Below are 22,553 nucleotides of genomic sequence, written 5' to 3' on the forward strand. Positions count from 1 at the left end.
TCGGGAGAGGTGCGGGATAACTCTACCCCCTGTGATGACTCCACCTCCTACAAGGTCCCCTCATATGGTGGTTCCCCTGGTCAGTCCAGAGGAGCCTATGCAATTAGGAGGGACATCATTTCGGGGGAGGGGACCGGTGGTGCGCCATAAGACAGGAAGGTGTTTCTTCTGCGGGAGAAAGGGACATTTTATTGGGGGGTGTCCATCCCGTCCCTTGCAGAGTGAAGAGTCGTCGGAAAACTGTTGATCCCAGGTTGTGTGGTGGACGGCAATCTGGGAGTAGGTATTTCGTCCCTAGGTTCGTCTCAGTTTCTCGTACCGGCGGAGGTGGTGGTGGGTACGAGAACTGAGAGGATATCTGTTCTTCTGGATAGTGGGGCCGGGGCTAATCTGGTTGATGCTCGGTTTGCCCGGGTTCAAGGTATGCGATTGAGTGAGTTGGCTAAACCCATCCCCATATTCTCGATCGATGCCAGGCCTCTCGGTCAGGGAAGTTTTTTGCAAGCTGTGCATGACGTAAAACTTCAAGTGGGGGCGATACATAAAGAACTGTTGTCTTGCTACGTGTTGGAGGGTCTTCCCACTCCTATAGTGTTGGGCCTTCCTTGGTTAACTAAGCATAACCCGGTTATTAATTGGCAAACCAGAGAGATAAGCCAATGGAGTAAATTCTGTAATAAAAACTGCATGAACACGGTCATCGGTGCGGTTACTCCTTGGGTCTTACCTCCATTTCTGGCGGACTTTGAGGATGTATTCTCGGAGAAAGGGTGTCAGGAACTACCTCCTCATCGCGAGTATGACTGTTCTGTAAAACTGCTCCCTGAGGCCAAGTTACCTAAAGCTAGGTTGTATAACCTTTCTGGTCCTGAGAGGCAGGCCATGAAGGATTATATTTCAGAAAGTCTGGCTAAGGGGCATATTAGACCTTCATCTTCACCGGTGGCTGCGGGGTTCTTCTTTGTTAAGAAGAAAGATGGAGGCCTACGCCCTTGCCTGGATTTCCGTGAACTTAATCGGATTACGGTCCGAGATCCGTATCCGCTCCCACTTATTCCCGATCTCTTTAATCAGATCGTGGGCGCCAAATGGTTCTCTAAGTTGGATCTCAGGGGGGCGTACAATCTGATTAGGATGAAGGAGGGGGATGAGTGGAAGACGGCGTTTAACACTCCGGAGGGGCATTATGAGAACCTTGTCATGCCATTCGGTCTGACTAATGCCCCGGCGGTGTTCCAACACTTTGTTAATGACATTTTTCGCCGCCTGGTGGGACAGTTTGTTGTCATATATCTGGATGATATCTTAATTTACTCGCCGGATCTGGTGTCTCATCAGGAGCACGTTAGGCAGGTGTTACAGATCTTGCGGGATAATAAACTGTATGCCAAATGGGAAAAGTGTGTGTTCGCCGTACAGGAACTCCAGTTTTTAGGCTTCCTGGTTTCAGCGTCCGGTTTTCGTATGGACCCTGGGAAAGTGCGGGCAGTTCTTGAGTGGGGTCGGCCAGAGAATCTTAAGGCACTACAACGTTTCCTGGGGTTTGCTAATTATTACCGGAAGTTCATTCGTAATTTCTCGTCCATGGTTAAGCCTCTCACAGACATGACTAAAAAGGGGACGGATTTTTCTAGGTGGTCTGACAAGGCTTGTCAAGCATTCTCCTCCTTGAAAAAATGTTTTGCCTCGGCACCCATACTCATTCAACCTGATGCGTCACAGCCATTCATTGTAGAGGTAGACGCTTCCGAGGTAGGGGTGGGAGCAGTATTGTCACAAAGTTCGTCCCCTGGTAAGTGGCATCCGTGCGCCTTTTTCTCTAAAAAATTGTCGTCCGCTGAGAGGAATTACGATGTCGGCAATAGGGAACTCTTGGCCATTAAGTTAGCTTTTGAGGAGTGGCGCCATTTTTTGGAGGGGGCAGTCCATCCGGTCACCGTTATCACCGATCACAAGAACTTGCTATATCTGGAGTCCGCGAAACGTCTGAATCCCAGACAAGCTAGGTGGTCATTGTTTTTTACCAGGTTTAATTTTGTCGTTACATATCGTCCTGGGTCAAAAAATTTAAAGGCGGATGCCTTATCTCGTAGTTTCCCTGGGGCCGGGAATACGGACGACCCGATTCCTATCCTTCAGGAGGGGGTGGTGGTTTCGGCAGTATGCTCTGAGCTGGAGGATGAGGTATTGGAGGCTCAGGGGGACGCCCCTGTTGGACCTCCGGGGAGACTGTTTGTTCCAGATCAGTTGCGACAAAAGGTGATCGAGGCACACCATAACTCAGTTTTTGCAGGACACCCGGGGAGTAAAGCAACTGTGGATCTCCTCTCGCGTCGGTTTTGGTGGCCTAACTTACATAAGGAGGTGGTAACTTTTGTCGCGTCCTGTGGGGTTTGTGCGCGCTCTAAGACCTCACATACCCGTCCGTCTGGGGCCCTCTTACCTTTGAAGATCCCGGAGCGTCCTTGGACTCATCTGTCTATGGACTTATTACGGACCTCCCTCCGTCTTCGGGTAAAACGGTCATACTCGTGGTAGTGGACAGGTTCAGCAAGATGGCACATTTTATCGCTCTTCCTGCTCTCCCTAATGCTAAAACTCTTGCGCAGGTGTTCATTGGGGAGATTGTGAGGCTTCACGGGGTACCCTCCGAGGTGGTGTCTGATCGGGGGTCTCAGTTTGTGTCCAAGTTCTGGAAGGCGTTTTGTGCACGGCGGGGGATGCATTTGTCGTTCTCATCGGCTTTTCATCCTCAGACCAATGGTCAGACGGAACGAATGAACCAGAGCTTGGAGACATATCTCCGGTGTTTTGTGTCAGAGAACCAGGAGGACTGGGCTTCTTTCTTACCTCTGGCAGAGTTTGCTCTTAATAATAGGCAGAGCGAGTCCACTGGTAAGTCCCCGTTTTTTGGGGCATATGGTTTTCATCCCCAGTTTTGTACTTTCAGTAGGGGGGGCTCTTCGGGGGTTCCTGAGGAGGAACAATTTTCCTCATCACTCGCTTCAGTATGGAGAGGGGTGCTGAAGAATCTGAATACTATGGGGAACCGATACAAACGTATGGCTGATAGGAGGAGAGTGTCTGGTCCGGACCTAAGTGTGAACGATCGGGTATGGTTGTCTACCAGGAATATAAAACTTAAGGTTCCCTCCTGGAAACTGGGTCCCAGGTTCATCGGGCCATACAGAATCAGTTCTATAATTAATCCGGTGGCATTCCGTCTTGACCTCCCCCCTACGTTTAAAATTCACAACGTGTTCCACAGATCGTTGCTTAAGAGGTATGTGGCGCCGGTGGTACCGTCACCTTTACCTCCCCCTCCAGTGGTGGTCAATGGTAACTTGGAGTTCCAGGTATCGAGGGTCATCGATTCACGCTTTAATCGCCGGTCCCTTCAGTACCTGGTTCATTGGAAAGGGTATGGTCCTGAGGAGAGGATGTGGGTTCCTGCGTCGGATATTAATGCAGACCGATTAGTTCGGGCCTTCCACACGACTCACCCGGATAAACCTGGCCCTGAGGGTCCGGAGGCCCCTCGTAGAAGGGGGGGTACTGTCACGGGTGTGTCGCCACGAAGATCGTCACGATTACACAGCCTGACTTCTCGCAGCTGACTTTTTGGTGCTTTGTGTTTTTCGGCAGTGAGGGAGTTAATTCTCTCTCTCTCTGTGCTAGACGAGGTCCAGCCTCGCCCAGCTGCAATCAATGCTGCTGTAGTGAGACTCCTTCAAATGCCTGCTGGTCTGTTAGGGAAGTGTCGGTGAAAGCATTTCATGCAGACTAACAGAGCGGATCGTGGTATTTGGAGTTTCAGAGATAAGTGTATTCGGAGAGTTTTTTCCCTTCCTCGCTTTATCATTTATCTCCTTTCCCGTTGGTGTTCCCTCTGTTGTAGTTGTGTAGTTTTTGTATGCAAGGTGGTTTTGGTTTTTCCCTTGTACTGTCTCGTTCGTCTAAGTACTGTGTGTGGGCATATTATTACTTGTCCCCTTTTGTTGTGATCGGGGTCCTTCTCAGGACTAGATTACTTAGGTGCAGGGATCCTCAGGAGGTAGGGGTTACGCTGGCGGCCTGGACCTCTGTACCTTTAACAGTACCTCCAGGTTGAGGGATTAGTCAGGGCCCCAGCTTAGGGTCAGCTTAGGCCCCCTACCTCCAGTATACAGAGACAGCGTGACAGCTGGCTTTTGTAGGAACGCTCATTTCACCATAATTTTGCTGTGTAAACCGGCTGCCGATGAACGAACGTTTTCCTGCAGAAGACATCATAGTTCTTGGAAATGCATATTCCTATATAAACAAGACTCTTGCTGGCAAAATATTGTCAGTCCATGAGTTGCTGATCACTAGGGTAAACAAACCCCCCAAAAAAATTGAACCTGAGCATATGTTGGTTTAAGGCCAATGCATAGGTGTGCATTCACACTGTGGTCATTTAACAGACAGAACCTAAGATAAAAACAAAATGAGCAAATACCCTGCTGTAAGTAAATGAATATATAGTAACTAGATGGTGGCCCGATTCTAACCCATCGGTTATTCTAGAATATGTATGCGGCCGACCGGGCGCGACTAATCAGCGAAGCAGTGTTTAAATGGGTTGTGCACTACTTTAAATTAACCCCCCAATGTATCCCACCGGGGCCCCTAATGAATTTTGTAATTACGTCATGTTGTCAATACTGCTTGTGACAACATCGCTGACCACGCACAGCCAGCACGTAATTCCCCCGACTGCAGCCGGCTCTTGCTTCCGCTTACATCACGACTATTTGCGGCTGCAGCCAGGGGTCTCCTGTTCCGCGTACCACGGTGAATGACGGGCTGTGGGCGGGGTTATCCCCCATCGTGTCACACCCAGCATCCACCGCGCTCTCTGTCAATGAATGCGCATGCAGTGGATGCCGGGTGTGACGGGATGGGGGATAACCCCGCCCACAGCCCATCACTCACCGTGGAACGCAAAACAGGAGACCCCTTGGCTACAGCAGCAAATAGTCGTGACATAAGCGGAAGCAAGAGCCAGCTGCAGCCGGGGGTCATATGCTGCCTGTGCGCAGTGACCCGAGTATAAGCCAAGACCCCTAATTTTACAACAAAAAACTGGGAAAATTTATTGACTTGAGTATAAGCCTAGGGTGGGAAATGCAGCAGCTACTGTTAAATTTCCATATCCTGGTATGTATGGCTCCCTCATCCCCTAATCCTACATCACACACTGACTGACCGTGTTTAGTAAACGTGACTGAACTATGTCGCACTGTGACTGACAGAACGTATTCATTAAACGTGACAGAAGTACATCACACACTGTGACTGACAAAACATGTTCAGTACGTCATGGGCAGTTGGTGAGTCACATGATCACATGGGCGGAGTCAGCCCTGCTATCTCTCGACGGTGGCGTACTTATTTTAAATCCAGTGCCAATTGGCCGGAGAGCGCATTTCAATTTGGCGCCAATATCGCTGATTGGTAGCGGCCTGTGGCCGTGTTAGTGAGGACCGGGGAGCGGCGCTGCCTGTGCGGATACTTCCGCTGCGAGCAGCCGGGAGATGACCGGCTAGCAGCAGATGAGCCACTAACAGCCGCCATCTTGTTCTGAAATCTCGCATCGCTGATTGGCCATGGCCGGACCAATCAGCGACGCGGGATTTCCTGGACGGACAGACAGACAGGATAAGCCGATTATATAGTAGATAGTACATGTAAATAAAATAGGTACTTAGTTAACACTGTTTTGATAAAAAAAAATGTGTAAAACCATCCCCACCACGACAAGGTATACCCAACCGTGACGGTACCTATCTCTTGTAGTTCACCCAACTTATTCTCCAGCTCAATTTTTTCGGTTTTTGTACTTTGTACAGGGGGGTAAATAGTAATAGTACATCTAAATAACTTAGGGTACTTCGTTAACACTGTTTTGATTTAAAAAGCGTAAAAGTCATCCCACCGCAAAAAGGTGTACCCAATTGGTATGTACCTAACGCTTGTAGTTCACCTCACTATGTGTCATCAGACCTCAAAATAGATGGGGGCAGAGCAGGACCCAGACGCATGCCTGTGGAAAGCTATATAAACAAAATGAACAGCCCAAAAAGGGGGAGCCACACCCCTGTTTGTACAAAGTACAAAAACAAAAGCAAAAATAATTGAGCTGGAGAATAAGTTGGGTGAACTACAAGAGATAGGTACTGTCACGGTTGGGTACACCGCGTCGCGGTGGGATGGCTTTTACATCAGTGCAAAGTGTGAGATCTGGTTTCTCAGGATTTCTTAGAATTGCTACTTCCAATAGGTGGCACTAGAGTTTTAGTTCTCTTCCGCTCTGAAGAGACAATTTGCATATTTAATTTCCCAGAGGAGCATTGCAAGGCTTAAAAGTCTCCTCACCTTGACATGTCACTTTTCGCAAGGAGAAACGTTACCCATTGGATCCCTCTTTAAATGTAGAATAGTCATTCATTAAAGATCATAAACTATAGTGTTCTGCATTGCTGAGAAAATCATCTTACGGGGCTCGATTCATCAAAGCTTTCACTCCAGAATTCGGGCTTAAAAGCTTTGAAAAGTCTCAAAAATTAGGCAGAGGTGAGATTAAATTCTGCAACTGCATGCCAGTTCCTGCAAGCTCTGACGAAATAGGTGGAGCTGGGACAGGTTGGAGGAATGGAACCACAGCCTGTCCAATTCATGCCTTACTGTAGCGTTCCCTAAGCCAGAAATCTCACTCCAGTACCTGACTAGAGTGAGATTTCTAGCATAACAAACGGAGGCGCATGTCACTCGTCAGACGATCAGATGTGTACCTCATCATGAATCAGGTGTGTCTGACTCCAGCATGCCCCCTCATCAAGACTGGTGAGGACAACGCCAGTTTTGATCAATCAGGCCCAGAGTCTTTATATAAATGGGTATGTAAGTTCACCGATGGAAGACCAATTGCCAGATTGTGCATCAATCCTCCCCATAATCCGCCACCTAGCACCGCCCCCAGGTGCTTTACTTACGTCTCTTCTTTGCTGATATGTCTTTTCAGTTGATTTTCTCAGCAGTGGAATATCCATTTTCTGCCAGGAAGGTATTTTTCAACTTGTCTTTTTCTATTTTACCCTACTTTAAAGCTCTTACTAAGAAAATCAACTTAGGACAGGTTCCCACGTACTGTAAATGTTGCATTTTTGCAGGTTTTTTTGCACAGAAAATCTGCTATGTCTTAGGATAACTTCCCACTATGAGTTTTTGAGGCTGCATATTTTCATGTTAAAAAAAACACAGCGTCTTGTTCAGTTCCAGCAAAGCGGATGGGATTTATAGAAATCTCAACTGACCTGCGGTGCGTGTTTCCATTCCGCAGCATGCCAATTTCTCTTGCGGGTAACCTGAGTTTTATGTGCGGATTTTCCCCATAAAATTGCATTATATGCAGAGGAAAAAATGCATATGTGGTTTTTAGTGCATCTCCATTATCGAAAAGCATTAAAATCACATTTAATAAGCACATGACTTTATCAATAAAGTCAAAACAAAATACCAGGAAATCTAAAAAACAAATCAGCTTTATTTAAAACATGACACACCAAAAAGAGCAAATACCCTGCTGTAAGTAAATGAATATATAGTAATAGTACATGTAAATAAAATAGGTACTTAGTTAACACTGTTTTGATAAAAAAAAAATGTAAAAGCCATCCCACCACGACAAGGTATACCCAACCGTGACGGTACCTATCTCTTGTAGTTCACCCAACTTATTGTCCAGCTCAATTTTTTTGGTTTTTGTACTTTGTTCAAACAGGGGTGTAAATAGTAATAATACATCTAAATAACTTAGGGTACGTCATTAACACTGTTTTGATTTAAAAAGCGTAAAAGTCATCCCACCGCGATAAGGTGTACCCAATTGGTATGTACCTAACTCTTGTAGTTCACCTCACTATGTGTCAGCAGACCTCAAAATAGATGGGGGCAGAGCAGGACCCAGACGCATGCCTGTGGAAAGCTATAAAAACAAAATGAACAGCCCAAAAAGGGGGAGCCACACCCCTGTTTGTACAAAGTACAAAAACAAAAGCAAAAATAATTGAGCTGGAGAATAAGTTGGGTGAACAACAAGAGATAGGTACAGTCACGGTGGGGTACACCTCGTCGCGGTGGGATGGCTTTTACACTTTTTTTATCAACACATTGTTAACTAAGTGCCTATTTTATTTACATATACTATTACGATATATTCATTTACTTACTACAGGGTATTTGATCATTTTGTTTTTATCTTAGGTTCTGATCTTTATTTTAGTGCCGCCTGTTAGGTGTAAACGTACCTTTACACTGGCTGATAATCGGGAAACAAGTGTAAACAGGCTGAAAATCATCCAACGATTGAGCAAAATGCTTGTTTGTGGTGTGAAAGCATATATAAACATTTTTTTAGAATCTTTTTAAAAATAATCATTCTCGGCAGCGCATTGTCCTGTGTAAATAGAACATGTGGTGCCGAGAACAATGATGTTCTATGTTTACAGAATAATCGCATTAACGACTGTTCTGTGCACAATAAAGTAATATGGTCAACCAATGTAAATGCACCTTTGGTTCATATGTGAGGGGACTTGTTAAATCATAGCACAATTTTAAAGGCCCTTTACATGGGCTAACAATTGAATTAGTATTTGTAGAATCAGTCATTCCCATTTATTATCTTGTAAAAACATGACAACTATCTTTCTAATACCAGGGGTTACTGTCGACAATTTTTCATCATTTTAAAAACTGTTTTCACTTTTTACTGGATGTAATAGTTTTGTTAGGGGACTTGAAGCTGCAATCGTCTGATCGCTTGTGCTTTACATAGCAGTGTATCAGCCATGTATGTCTCTTTGTCAGCAGTGGGATCCTCCTGGGTCTCCTACCATAGCGTTTCATTTTATTCAAATGTCGACGGATAGTTTGTGCTGATACTGATGCACCATGAGCCTGTAGGACAGCTTGAATTTCTTTGGAACTTGATTAGGGCTGCTTACCCACCATCCCGACTTTCTTGCATTACAACCTTTCATCAATTTTTCTCTGCCGTCCACGTTCAGGGAGATTAGCTATAGTGCCATGGGTTGTAACCATCATGATTAAATTGCGCACCGTGGACAAAGGAACATCAAAATCTCTGGACATTAACTTATAACCTTGAGATTGTTGATATTTTTCAAGAATTTTGATTCTCAAGTCCTCAGACAGACAGTTCTCTTCTCCTCTGTCTGTTCTCCGTGCTTAGTGTGGCGCACACACAGATACACAATACAAAGATACAGTCATCTTCTCCCCTTTTTATCTGGTTTCAGGTGTGATTTTCATATTGCCCACACCTGTTACTTGCCACAGGTGAGTTTGAAAGAGCATCACATGCTTGAAACAAAGTCGTTTACCCACAATTTTGGAAAGCTGCCAACAATTTTTCTCAGGGCCATTTTTGGGGTTGTGTGTGAAATTTTGTTCAATTTGCCTTTTTTGTATATACGGTATACAAAAAATGTATGTATAGCAAAATGTGTATTTGCAATAATTTTCTGGAAGAAATACTTCATTTTCTGGAACAATGTCAAGGGTGCCAAGTGCCAACACTTTGAACCATAACAGTAGACCTTGCAAGATTTCACATTTATTTTAATACAAATAGTAATATTAAAAGTAAAAAAAAAACATTACCAAAAATGTTTAAAATAATACATTTAACATAAAATCCTGATTTAAACAGCTGGGAATTTTCTGATGACACATTCCCTTTAAGCCATGGATGCTTCAAAAATAAAAGTTGTCATTTTGATAACTCGAAGCTTCATTGCTCGTTAAAAGTGATGCTTCGGCAGGTTAATATATTACTAGTGTGCTAATTAGTTCTGTTTCAGCACAGAACTTGTTCCCCACACAGGGATTAAGGTTAATAATTAAGTGTAAATCTTGTATCCCCCAATGCACAGGATGTAATTCCTACATTAAACAGAGGCCAGCATCCCGACCGTTCATTATAGTTCAATGCAGGCGGTGTAATTAGTAGAGCGGGGTGCCCTATGAGTTGTTATATGCACAACATGCAATCAAGTGGGCCCTACTCCAATATCCTATATATAGCCAGAGAGCTGATTATCAAATGTCACAGTCCTTTTTCCTTGCTTTGTGCATACCTTGCCATTCTTGGTAACCATTTTTCTGCGCGCCCATGAATTCTGCATGATTTATGCCCTTATAGCGGTCTAATCAGATTTATAAGTACCTTAATTTAGCCCCTAAGGAAAAAGGAATCAGCAGGAAAGGTACTGCACGATCCAAAGTGATTATCTGCCTTCGGCTAAAGAATTGTCTTATTTAGACACAAACAGTGCTGGGCTTTAGACATTATGTTCCATTGTAATCATATCTAGTGTTGAGCGAACATGCTCGACACTGCTTGGTACTCGCCCGAGCATCACGCTACTCGGGATGTTCGGCGAGCACCGAGCATTTCCGGGTTACTCGGGCGGGAGCTCGGGTCTCCGCCCTGCATGTTTGGCGCTCTTTACAGAGCCAATGAACATGCAGGGATTGCCAGCCAGTCACTGTAATGCCGCAGCCATGTTGTTTGTGGGCATTACAGTGATTGGCTGGCCGCACAGCGTCACCTCGAGTATTTAAAACCGGGCGCCGCCATCTTGGACACAGTCGCTCCGGATCAGACAGTGTAGGGACAGCGCTGCTGATTTAGGGAGAGATATATCCTGCAAAATAGTTAGTGTAGGGTCTGTAAAGGCTGCCAGATCAAACAAACAGTCCTTCTCAGGACTAATATCCATCCCAGGTATATCAGGCAGGCAGGCAGGCTGTATAGGTGGTTATACCAGCAAACGCTGCATTACAGTCCTGTGTGCTGCTCCTGTTGCTGAAATTGCTGGACTTAGCTCCAGGTCCCGGGGGCCAGGAAAAATCCTTTTTTTTTATCTAAATCCTCTTTTTTTTTCCTCCTTCACGATGTACAAATACCCATCTTATTAACCTTTTGGTGCCCCCCCCCCCAAAAAAAAAAGTGTGCCTCTGATTTTTCAGACACAAATATATCTGTTGAAAATAGTCTGGTGTAGGCCAGAGAAATAGAAGTGTGGTTTTGCAGTTCTATGGGCCATTTGTATCTAAAAAAAACAGTTTGAGTGTGTCGCTCACTGTTCAGCCGCAAATATATATATATTTTAAAAAGCCTGGTATACACCAGTAAATTATTACTGTGGTTTTGATGTTCCACGGTAAAACATCTCTATTATCCTGTTTTTGGCATTTTTTGCTGTATAAAAATAATAATAGTGTCTCCCTGATTTTTCAGACACAAATATATCTGTTGAAAATAGTCTGATGTAGGCCAGAGAGACAGAAGTGTGCATTTGCTGTTCCAGGGTAAAAAATCTCTATTATCCTGCTTTTTGCATTTTTTGCTGTAAAAAAAAAAAAAAATAGTGTCTCCCTGATTTTTCAGACACAAATATATCTGTTGAAAATAGTCTGGTGTAGGCACGAGAAATACAAGTGTGGTTTTGCAGTTCCACGGTACAAACCTCTGTATTATCCACTTTTGGGCCATTTGTATCTAAAAAAAACAGTTTGAGTGTGTCGCTCACTGTTCAGCCGCAAATATATATATATTTTAAAAAGCCTGGTATACACCAGTAAATTATTACTGTGGTTTTGATGTTCCACGGTAAAACATCTCTATTATCCTGTTTTTGGCATTTTTTGCTGTATAAAAATAATAATAGTGTCTCCCTGATTTTTCAGACACAAATATATCTGTTGAAAATAGTCTGGTGTAGGCCAGAGAGACAGAAGTGTGCTTTTGCTGTTCCACAGTAAAAAATCTCTATTATCCTGCTTTTTGCATTTTTTGCTGTAAAAAAAAAAAAAATAGTGTCTCCCTGATTTTTCAGACACAAATATATCTGTTGAAAATAGTCTGGTGTAGGCCCAAGAAATGCAAGTGTGGTTTTGCAGTTCCACGGTACAAACCTCTGTATTATCCACTTTTGGGCCATTTGTATCTAAAAAAAACAGTATGAGTGTGTCGCTCACTGTTCAGCCGCAAATATATATATATTTTAAAAAGCCTGGTATACACCAGTAAATTATAACTGTGGTTTTGCTGTTCCACGGTAAAAAATCTCTATTATTCAGGTTTTGGTAGTTTTTTCCGTAAAGAAAAACAGTAGTGTCTCCTGACTGTTGTGACACAAAAATATATCTGTTGAAAATAGTCTTGTGTAGGCCCGACATCCCAGTGTGGTTTCGCAGTTCCACGGGTCAAATCGCTGTACTATCCAGTTTTGGGCCTTTGGTATCTTAAAAAAAAGCAGTTTGAGTGTGTCGCTCACTGTTCAGCCGCAAATATCTCTATTTAAAAAAGTGTGGTATACCCCAGTAAACAATAACTGTGGTTTTCCTCTTCCACGGTTCTAATCTACTCTATATTACCCTTTTTCCATTGATAGTGCAAGTGTAAGCTATTTTACTTCATTTACAATGGGCAAGGCGTGTGGCAAGGGACGTGGAAGTGGACGTTCTGGTGATGGTTCGTGCAGAGGACGGGGACGTGGCCAAGGTGAAAATGTGCCACAACCAACAGCCACATCTTCTCGCTCCCACTTCTTGACCGAATTACTAGGGAAGCACAGAACAACACCAGTATTGAGAACTGATCAGTGTGAACTGGTTATTAATTGGATAGCAGACAATACTTCCAGTTACCTGGGCACCACCACCTCCGGTCTGTCTTCCACACGGTCAACTCTTAGTAGCCGTGAGTCTCGACCGCATACTCCTCCTCACCCTGATGCTCCTTCCTCCCACCATGCCGAGTGTCGTCAGACAGCAAGTGATCCCACACTTGGACACTCTGAAGAGCTGTTCACTGGTCCATTTCCATATTTGGGCCCCTCGCCTGATACGCTTGAAGTGGTGGAAGAGGAGATCCCATGTTGCGATGCCCAAATATTTGAACAGCCACGGCCACAGGAAGTCGACGTTGGCAATCTGTCACAAGAGGTGGACGATGACGAGACACAATTGCCAGGAAGTGAGGAGGAGGATCGTGGTGCGCAAGTGGAAGAGGAGGAGGTGGTGGATGATCTAGTTTCTGACCCAACGTGGAAGGAGGACATGCAGCAGAGTGAGGCCAGCAGCACACAGGGGGAGGGAGGCAGAGTACCCCAACAGGCAGGAAGAAGCAGTGTGGTGGCCGCAGACAGAAGGCAGGCAACCGTTCCCCGTAACACCAACACGAGGGATGTTGCCAGTACAAGCGGTAGGTCTTCCAGAGTCTGGAATTTTTTTAAAGACTCTGCTGATAACCCCAAAAAGGCCATATGTTCCACCTGCCATGCCAGCATCAGCAGGGGTGACAAAACTACCAGCCTGACCACCACCAGCATGATCAGGCACATGGCAGCAAAGCACCCGACTTTGTGGGGCGAAACCCAGGGTCCACGACCAGTGTCAGCGGGTGTCACCACTGCTTCTTCCACTGTTGTGCGTGCAATAGAACCCCCTGTTGTGTGTGCAAGGCAATCCCCTGTCCATACTGCATGTAAAGATGCCCCCTCCTCTCAGTCTTCACTTGTTATGGCAGTTTCTCAAGAAACAGCATCAACGTCCACATCCACGTCCCACCGCAGCGTTCAATTGTCCATATCCCAGACCTTTGAACGAAAGCGGAAATTCGCAGCTAACGCCCCACAGGCCACAGTCCTAAATTCGCACATTTCACGACTGCTTGCATTGGAAATGCTGCCTTTTAGGCTGGTAGAGACGGAATCCTTCCACAATCTTATGGCGGTGGCCGTCCCTCGGTACTCGGTCCCCAGCCGACACTATTTTGCCCGGTGTGCCATCCCCGCACTACACAAGCACGTGTCCCAAAGCATCTGCCGTGCCCTCAACAACGCAGTTACTGGGAGAGTCCACCTGACAACAGACACATGGACAGGTGCTTGTGGCCAGGGATGGTACATCTCTCTGACGTCACACTGGGTAAACATAGTGGAAGCCGGGACCCAGTCGGACCTTGGGACAGAACACATCCTCCCCACACCGAGGATTGCGGGCCTTATGTCAGTCAGAGTTGCCCCCACAGTGTACAGCTCCTGCGCATCCTCCTCCTCCTCCTCCTCCTCATGTTCAGCCTCCATCTCAGATATCACCACATCAGTTACAAGCTGGAAGCATTGCAGTACTGCCTCCGCCAAGCGGCAACAGGCTGTGCTGAAACTCATAAGCTTAGGTGATAAACCTCACACTGCTTGTGAGTTGTGGACAGCTGTGAAAGAGCAGGCAGATCTGTGGCTGAGACCACTGAACCTACATCCCGGCATGGTCGTGTGTGACAATGGCCGTAACCTGGTGGCGGCTCTGAGGCGAGGTGAGATCACACACGTACCATGCCTGTCTCATGTGCTTAACCTCGTGGTTCAGCGGTTTCTTAAATCGTACCCCGAGTTGCCAGATCTGCTCGTGAAAGTACGCCGCCTGTCAGCTCATTTTCGCAAGTCGGCTACAGCTTCCGCCGCCCTTGCTGTGTTGCAGCAGCGTTTGCAGCTTCCGGCACACCGACTGGTGTGTGATGTCCCCACACGTTAGAACTCTACCCTCCACATGTTGCAAAGGATTTGTGAGCAGAAGAGAGCAGTTGTGGAGTACCAGCTGCAACAAGGCCGTCGATATTCAGGTCAGACTGCACACATAAGACCTCAGGAGTGGACCTGGATGTCTGACATATGTACCATCCTGACAAACTTTGAGGAGGCCACCAAGATGGTGAGTGGCGATGACGCCATCATTAGTGTCAGCATCCCACTTGTCTGTCTTTTGCAACGCTCTCTGCAGAGAATTAAAGAGGAGGCATTGCAGCCAGAGTATGATGAGATGGATCAAGAAGCCGTAGCGGGCGATTACACACACCCCAGCCTCATCTCATCCCAACGTGCTTTGGGGGACAATGAGGGAGAGGAGGAGGAGGAAGAACAGGAGCTGCTATCATGCGTTGTAGACGGTAGTGCCTGTACAAGTGTCATACAGTCGGTTCAGCGTGGGTGGCCTGAAGACAGGGGGGAGGAGGAAGAGGACGAGGAGGAGGAGAGCATGGTCAGTCGTCATCTTGGTGAAGACACGGAAATCTTGCCCGTTACCAGTCTGGCACGCATGGCTGACTTTATGTTACGCTGCCTTAACCGTGACCCTCGCGTTGTCAAAATGTTGGGTGACAGTCATTACTGGTTGGTGACACTTGTAGACCCCCGCTACAAGGAGAACTTTCACTCTCTTATTCCTGAGGTGGAGAGGTCTACAAAAATGGGGCAATACCAGAAGGCCCTTGCTGCAGAACTCTTAAAAAAATTCCCATCTGAACACGGTAGCGGCAGAGGTCACAGTTCGTTGCCCAACCAAGGCGTACAGGCGAGAGAGATGCAACTCCAATCCAGCAGAGGCAGGGGAACACTGTCAATGTTCTGGGACAGTTTTCTGACACCCGCCCAGCTTACAGGCCCTGAGGCGCGGGGTACTCTCACAAGGAGTGGAAAGTTTCAAAAGATGGTGAGGGAGTACCTTGCCGATCGTACCAGCGTCCTCCGTGATTCCTCTGTGCCTTTTAATTATTGGGTATCCAAGCTGGACACTTGGAATGAACTCGCTCTGTCCGCCTTGGAGGTCCTGGCCTGCCCTGCCGCTAGCATGTTATCAGAGCGTGTTTTTAGTGCCGCTGGGGGAATTATAACTGATAAGCGCACTCGCCTGTCAACTGACAATGCTGACAAGCTGACCCTTATCAAAATGAACAAGGGCTGGATTGGGCCAGACTTCTCATCACCACCAAATGACAGCAGAGTAACATAAAGTCAAATCCACTGTGTTATTTCGGGAGGTGTATTCACATGCACATAATTCACACCCACACATGGGTATACGCTTCCTCGTTTCGGCTGTTTAATCTTCTTCTCCTTATCCTCAGCCTCCACCACCACTATACCACCAGGGTGCCAGCATTGCAAGTAGCTCCGTCCTAATTTTTGGCAGCTTTTGCTGGGAAAGCATAAGCAAATACCATGGGACACCCACTCCCCAATAATGGGACTTATGTTTGTAATATGCTGTACTGCATGGCTCTTGTAAGGGGCATTGCAAGTTGCTCCGTCCTAATTTTTGGCAGCTTTTGCTGGGAAAGCATAAGCAAATAATATGGGAGACCCACTCCCCAATAATGGGACTTATGTATGTAATATGCTGTACTGCATGGCTCTTGTAAGGGGCATTGCAAGTTGCTCCGTCCTAATTTTTGGCAGCTTTTGCTGGGAAAGCATAAGCAAATACTATGGGAGACCCACTCCCCAATAATGGGACTTATGTTTGTAATATGCTGTACTGCATGGCTCTTGTAAGGGGCATTGCAAGTTGCTCCGTCCTAATTTTTGGCAGCTTTTGCTTGCAAGGCATAAGCAAATACTATGGGACACCCACTCCCCAATAATGGGACTTATGTTTGTAATATGCTGTACTGCATGGCTCTTGTAAGGGGCATTGCAAGTTGCTCCGTCCTAATTTTTGGCAGCTTTTGCTTGCAAGGCATAAGCAAATACTATGGGACACCCACTCCCCAATAATGGGACTTATTTTTGTAATATGCTGTACTGCATGGCTCTTGTAAGGGGCATTGCAAGTTGCTCCGTCCTAATTTTTGGCAGCTTTTGCTGGGAAAGCATAAGCAAATACCATGGGACACCCACTCCCCAATAATGGGACTTATGTTTGTAATATGCTGTACTGCATGGCTCTTGTAAGGGGCATTGCAAGTTGCTCCGTCCTAATTTTTGGCAGCTTTTGCTGGGAAAGCATTTGCAAATAATATGGGAGACCCACTCCCCAATAATGGGACTTATGTTTGTAATATGCTGTACTGCATGGCTCTTGTAAGGGGCATTGCAAGTTGCTCCGTCCTAATTTTTGGCAGCTTTTGCTGGGAAAGCATAAGCAAATACTATGGGAGACCCACTCCCCAATAATGGGACTTATGTTTGTAATATGCTGTACTGCATGGCTCTTGTAAGGGGCATTGCAAGTTGCTCCGTCCTAATTTTTGGCAGCTTTTGCTTGCAAGGCATAAGCAAATACTATGGGACACCCACTCCCCAATAATGGGACTTATGTTTGTAATATGCTGTACTGTATGGCTCTTGTAAGGGGCATTGCAAGTTGCTCCGTCCTAATTTTTGGCAGCTTTTGCTGGGAAAGCGTAAGCAAATACCATGGGACACCCACTCCCCAATAATGGGACTTATTTTTGTAATATGCTGTACTGCATGGCTCTTGTAAGGGGCATGGCAAGTTGCTCCGTCCTAATTTTTGGCAGCTTTTGCTGGGAAAGCATAAGCAAATACTATGGGAGACCCACTCCCCAATAATGGGACTTATGTTTGTAATATGCTGTACTGCATGGCTCTTGTAAGGGGCATTGCAAGTTGCTCCGTCCTAATTTTTGGCAGCTTTTGCTGGGAAAGCATAAGCAAATACTATGGGAGACCCACTCCCCAATAATGGGACTTATGTTTGTAATATGCTGTACTGCATGGCTCTTGTAAGGGGCATTGCAAGTTGCTCCGTCCTAATTTTTGGCAGCTTTTGCTTGCAAGGCATAAGCAAATACTATGGGACACCCACTCCCCAATAATGGGACTTATGATTGTAATATGCTGTACTGCATGGCTCTTGTAAGGGGCATTGCAAGTTGCTCCGTCCTAATTTTTGGCAGCTTTTGCTTGCAAGGCATAAGCAAATACTATGGGACACCCACTTCCCAATAATGGGACTTATGTTTGTAATATGCTGTACTGCATGGCTCTTGTAAGGGGCATTGCAAGTTGCTCCGTCCTAATTTTTGGCAGCTTTTGCTTGCAAGGCATAAGCAAATACTATGGGACACCCACTCCTCAATAATGGGACTTATGTTTGTAATATGCTGTACTGCATGGCTCTTGTAAGGGGCATTGCAAGTTGCTCCGTCCTAATTTTTGTCATCTTTTGCTGGGAAAGCATAAGCAAATACTATGGGAGACCCACTCCCCAATAATGGGACTTATGTTTGTAATATGCTGTACTGCATGGCTCTTGTAAGGGGCATTGCAAGTTGCTCCGTCCTAATTTTTGGCAGCTTTTGCTTGCAAGGCATAAGCAAATACTATGGGACACCCACTCCCCAATAATGGGACTTATGTTTGTAATATGCTGTACTGCATGGCTGTTGTAAGGGGCATTGCAAGTTCATAGAATCATAGAATGGTAGAGTTGGAAGGGACCTCCTGGGTCATCTGGTCCAACCCCCTGCTCAAAGCAGGATTCACTAGATCATCTCAGACAGATGTCTGTCCAGCCTCTGTTTGAAGACGTCCATTGAAGGGGAACTCACCACCTCTCGTGGCAGCCTGTTTCACTCATTAATCACCCTAACTGTCAAAAAGTTTTTTCTAATATCTAATCTGTGTCTCCTCCCATTTAGTTTCATCCCATTGCTTCTAGTCTTTCCTTGTGCAAATGAGAATAAAGATGATCCTTCTACAATGTGACAGCCCTTGACATATTTGTAGACAGCTATTAAGTCTCCTCTCAGTCTTCTTTTTTGCAAGCTAAACATTCCCAAATCCTGCAACCGTTCCTCATAGGACATGGTTTGCAGACCAGTCACCATTCTGGTCGCTCTTCTCTGAACTTGCTCCAGTTTGTCTATGTCTTTTTTAAAATGTGGTGCCCAAAACTGTACACAGTATTCCAGATGAGGTCTGACCAAAGAGGAGTAAAGACCGATAATGACTTCACGTGATCTAGACTGTATGCTTCTGTTAATACATCCCAGAATTGTATTTGCCTTTTTTGCTGCTGCATCACACTGTTGACTCATGTTCAGTCTATGATCTATTAGTATACCTAAGTCTTTTTCACATGTACTGTTGCTTAGCTCTATTCCTCCCATTCTGTATATGCTTTTTTCATTTTTATTGCCCAGATGTAGTACTTTGCATTTTTCCCTGTTAAAAACCATTCTGTTGGTTGCTGCCCACTGCTCCAGTTTATTTAGGTCTTTTTGAATCCTCTCTCTCTCTTCTCTAGTATTAGCTATCCCTCCTAGCTTTGTGTCATCAGCAAATTTAATCAGTTTACCCTCAATTCCTTCATCTAAATCATTGATAAAGATGTTGAACAATACAGGTCCCAGGACGGAGCCCTGTGGTACCCCACTTGAGACATTCATCCAGCTGGATGTGAAGCCATTTACAACCACCCTTTGAGTCCGATCACTAAGCCAGTTATGAATCCACCTAACAGTTGCCTGGTCCATTGCATACTTGGTCATTTTTTCAATAAGGATGATGTGAGATACTTTGTCAAATGCTTTGCTGAAGTCAAGATATACTATAGCTACAGCATTTCCCTGATCCACCCAGTCAGTGATTCTGTCATAGAAGGAAATTAAGTTAGTCTGACATGACTTGTTAGTTACAAACCCATGCTGACTCTGGTTAATCACTTCATTCTTATCCATGTACTTACATACATGTTGTTTAATAATTTGTTCAAAGATCTTTCCTGGTATAGAAGTCAGACTCACCGGCCTATAGTTCCCTGGGTCCACCTTCTTCCCCTTTTTGAAGATAGGAACAACATTTGCTCTTCTCCAGTCTTCTGGGACTTCTCCTGTTCTCCAAGAATTTTCAAAGATTATGGAGAGTGGTTCTAAAATTTCTTCTACAATCTCCTTCAGTACTCTGGGGTGTAATTCATCTGGACCTGGAGACTTGAACTCATTTATGTTAGCTAAATATTCCCTCACAATCTTTCTGTTTACTGATAACTTGGATTCCTCTATTCCTTTAAAAGGACAGTGAAGATCAGTTGATGTTACATTTTCTTTCTGAGAGAAAACAGATGCAAAATAGGAATTAAAAAGTTCGGCCTTCTCAACATCCTCTCTTACCATTTCTCCATTTTCATCCTGTAAAAATCCTATAGCATCTTTGACTTTTCTTTTACTTTTGACATACCCCCAAAATCCTTTTTTATTGCTTTTGACATCTCTTGCAAGCCTTATTTCATTGTCAGCTTTAGCTAACCTGATACGTGCCCTGCAGGATCTGCAGACTGCATTATAATCTTCTTTAGATATGCCTCCCTCTTTCCATTTAATAAACATTTCTTTCTTTCTTTTTAGCATGTGTTTAAGTTCTGTGTTCATCCATCCTGGTTTCCTTAAATGCTTCCCATTCTTCCTACTTTTCGGGATTGTTAACGATTGTGCTTTGAGAATCTCATTTTTAAAAATTTCCCATCCTTCCTGGACATTTTTGTCCTTAAGGACATCCAGCCATTGGATCCCTCCTATTCTCTTTCTGAGTCTCTTAAAATCTGCCTTTCTAAAATCTAACCTTGAAGTTTGAGTCTTCACATGTCTTCCTCCTCTAGTTATCCAAAATTCTATAATAGCATGATCGCTGCCTCCTAGGGTCCCAGCCACCTTTACCTCCTCAACCATTTCCTCCCTGTTTATAAGAATTAGATCCAAAGTAGCAGATCCCCTTGTTTTCTCCCCTACCTTTTGGAAGATAAAGTTGTCAGCAAGAGAGGATAAGAATTTGCTTGACCTGTTAGTTTTACTTGAGAGAGATTCCCAACAAATGTCTGGATAGTTGAAATCTCCCATGACCACTACGTCATATTTTTTGGAGAACTTGGTCATTTGATACATAAAGAGTTCATCCATATCTTCAGCTTGCCCAGGTGGCCTGTAGTAAATGCCTACAATGGTGTCCTTTCCGTTGTTCTCTCCTTGTATTCTTACCCAAACAGTTTCCACAGAACTCCCAGTCTCTGAAGCTTCAATCTCTGTGCTGATATACGCTTTTCTAACATACAATGCAACACCTCTTCCTCGTTTATCAAGTCTGTTTCTTGCAAATAAGTTGTATCCTTTTAGCCTTTTATTCCAATCATGTGTATCGTCCCACCAAGTTTCAGTGATTCCAATGACATCATATTCCTTTTCCTGCATTAGTAGTTCCAATTCTCCTTGTTTGTTGCCCATGCTTTGTGCATTTGTATAAAAACATTTTAGTTTGTAATTGGTTTCTCTTCCTCCCATATTTTTATTATTTAGATTTTTTTGTCTTTGTTCTTCTTTTCCACTTCCAGTAGCAGAGATCTCAATAGTATTTGTCAGCTGTATGGCTTTTTCTGGCCTTTTGCTTCCCTTCCCACATTGTTCTAGTTTAAAGCTCTTCTGATGAGTGTAGCAAGTAGTGTTGAGCCACCCCCGTAGTGTTCGGGTTCGGTTCGGTTCGTCGAACACGGGGATGTTCGAGGAACTGTTCGTCGAACTGTTCGTCGAACACCTTAGAACACCGTCGAACACCGTTAAAACCAATGGCAGGCAAACAAAAACACATAGAAACACATAGAAAACACCTTCAAAGGTGTCCAAAAGCTGACAAACTGCTCAGAAGACGCTTTCTTTAAAAAAGCCGGCCGGCAATTCAGCAGCGGCATACACCGGTACCCGACAATTTAGACAAGAAGGAATAGAGCCTCACACATAGATTAGATAGATAGAAATATGTCAGTCACATATATATGAAGTACAGTGACAGTGTTGCTGACTGTACTTGTCATTTAGTGTAAAGGATTTATTAAAAAATATAATAGTGTTTTCATGCACTGTCTCTTTAAAAAAGCCGGCCGGCAATTCAGCAGCGGTACCCGACAATTTATAACAGACAGAATAGAGCTTCACACATAGATTAGATAGATAGAAACATGTCAGTCACATATATATGAAGTACAGTGACAATGTTGCTTACTGTACTTGTCATTTAGTGTAAAGGATTTATTAAAAAAAATAATAGTGTTTTCATGCACTGTCTCTTTAAAAAAGCCGGCCGGCAATTCAGCAGCGGTACCCGACAATTTATAACAGAAAGAATAGAGCATCACACATAGATTAGATAGATAGAAACATGTCAGTCACATATATATGAAGTACAGTGATAGTGTTGGTTACTGTACTTGTCATTTAGTATTAAAATAAAGGATTTATTATTAAAAAAAATTGGCGTGGGGTTCCCCTTAATTTTAGTCTCTAGCGGAGGTTAAGCAGACAGCTGGGGCAGATGTTTGAAGCCTGGGAAGGGGGTAATACCCACGGAGCTTCCCAGGCTACTAATATGAGCCCCCAGCTGAATACATAGCCTTTACTAGCTATTAAAATGGGGGACCCCCTCAAAAAAATGACGTGGGGTCCCCCCTAATTTAATAGCTAGCAAAGGCTAGGCAGACAGCTGGGGGCTGATATTAATAGCCCAGGAAGGGTGCCATGAATATTGGCCCCCTCCCAGGCTAGAAACACCAGCCGTCAGCCGCCCCAGAAATGGCGCATTCATAGGATGCGCCAATTCTGGCACTTAGCCTCGCTCTTCCCACTGCCCTGTAGCGGTGGCAGTGGGGTAATA

This window comes from Phyllobates terribilis, unplaced genomic scaffold, assembly GCF_046119375.1.
Source record: "Phyllobates terribilis strain yellow unplaced genomic scaffold, ASM4611937v1 Scaffold_5__5_contigs__length_657084704, whole genome shotgun sequence".
NCBI classification, from domain to species: Eukaryota; Metazoa; Chordata; class Amphibia; order Anura; family Dendrobatidae; genus Phyllobates; species Phyllobates terribilis.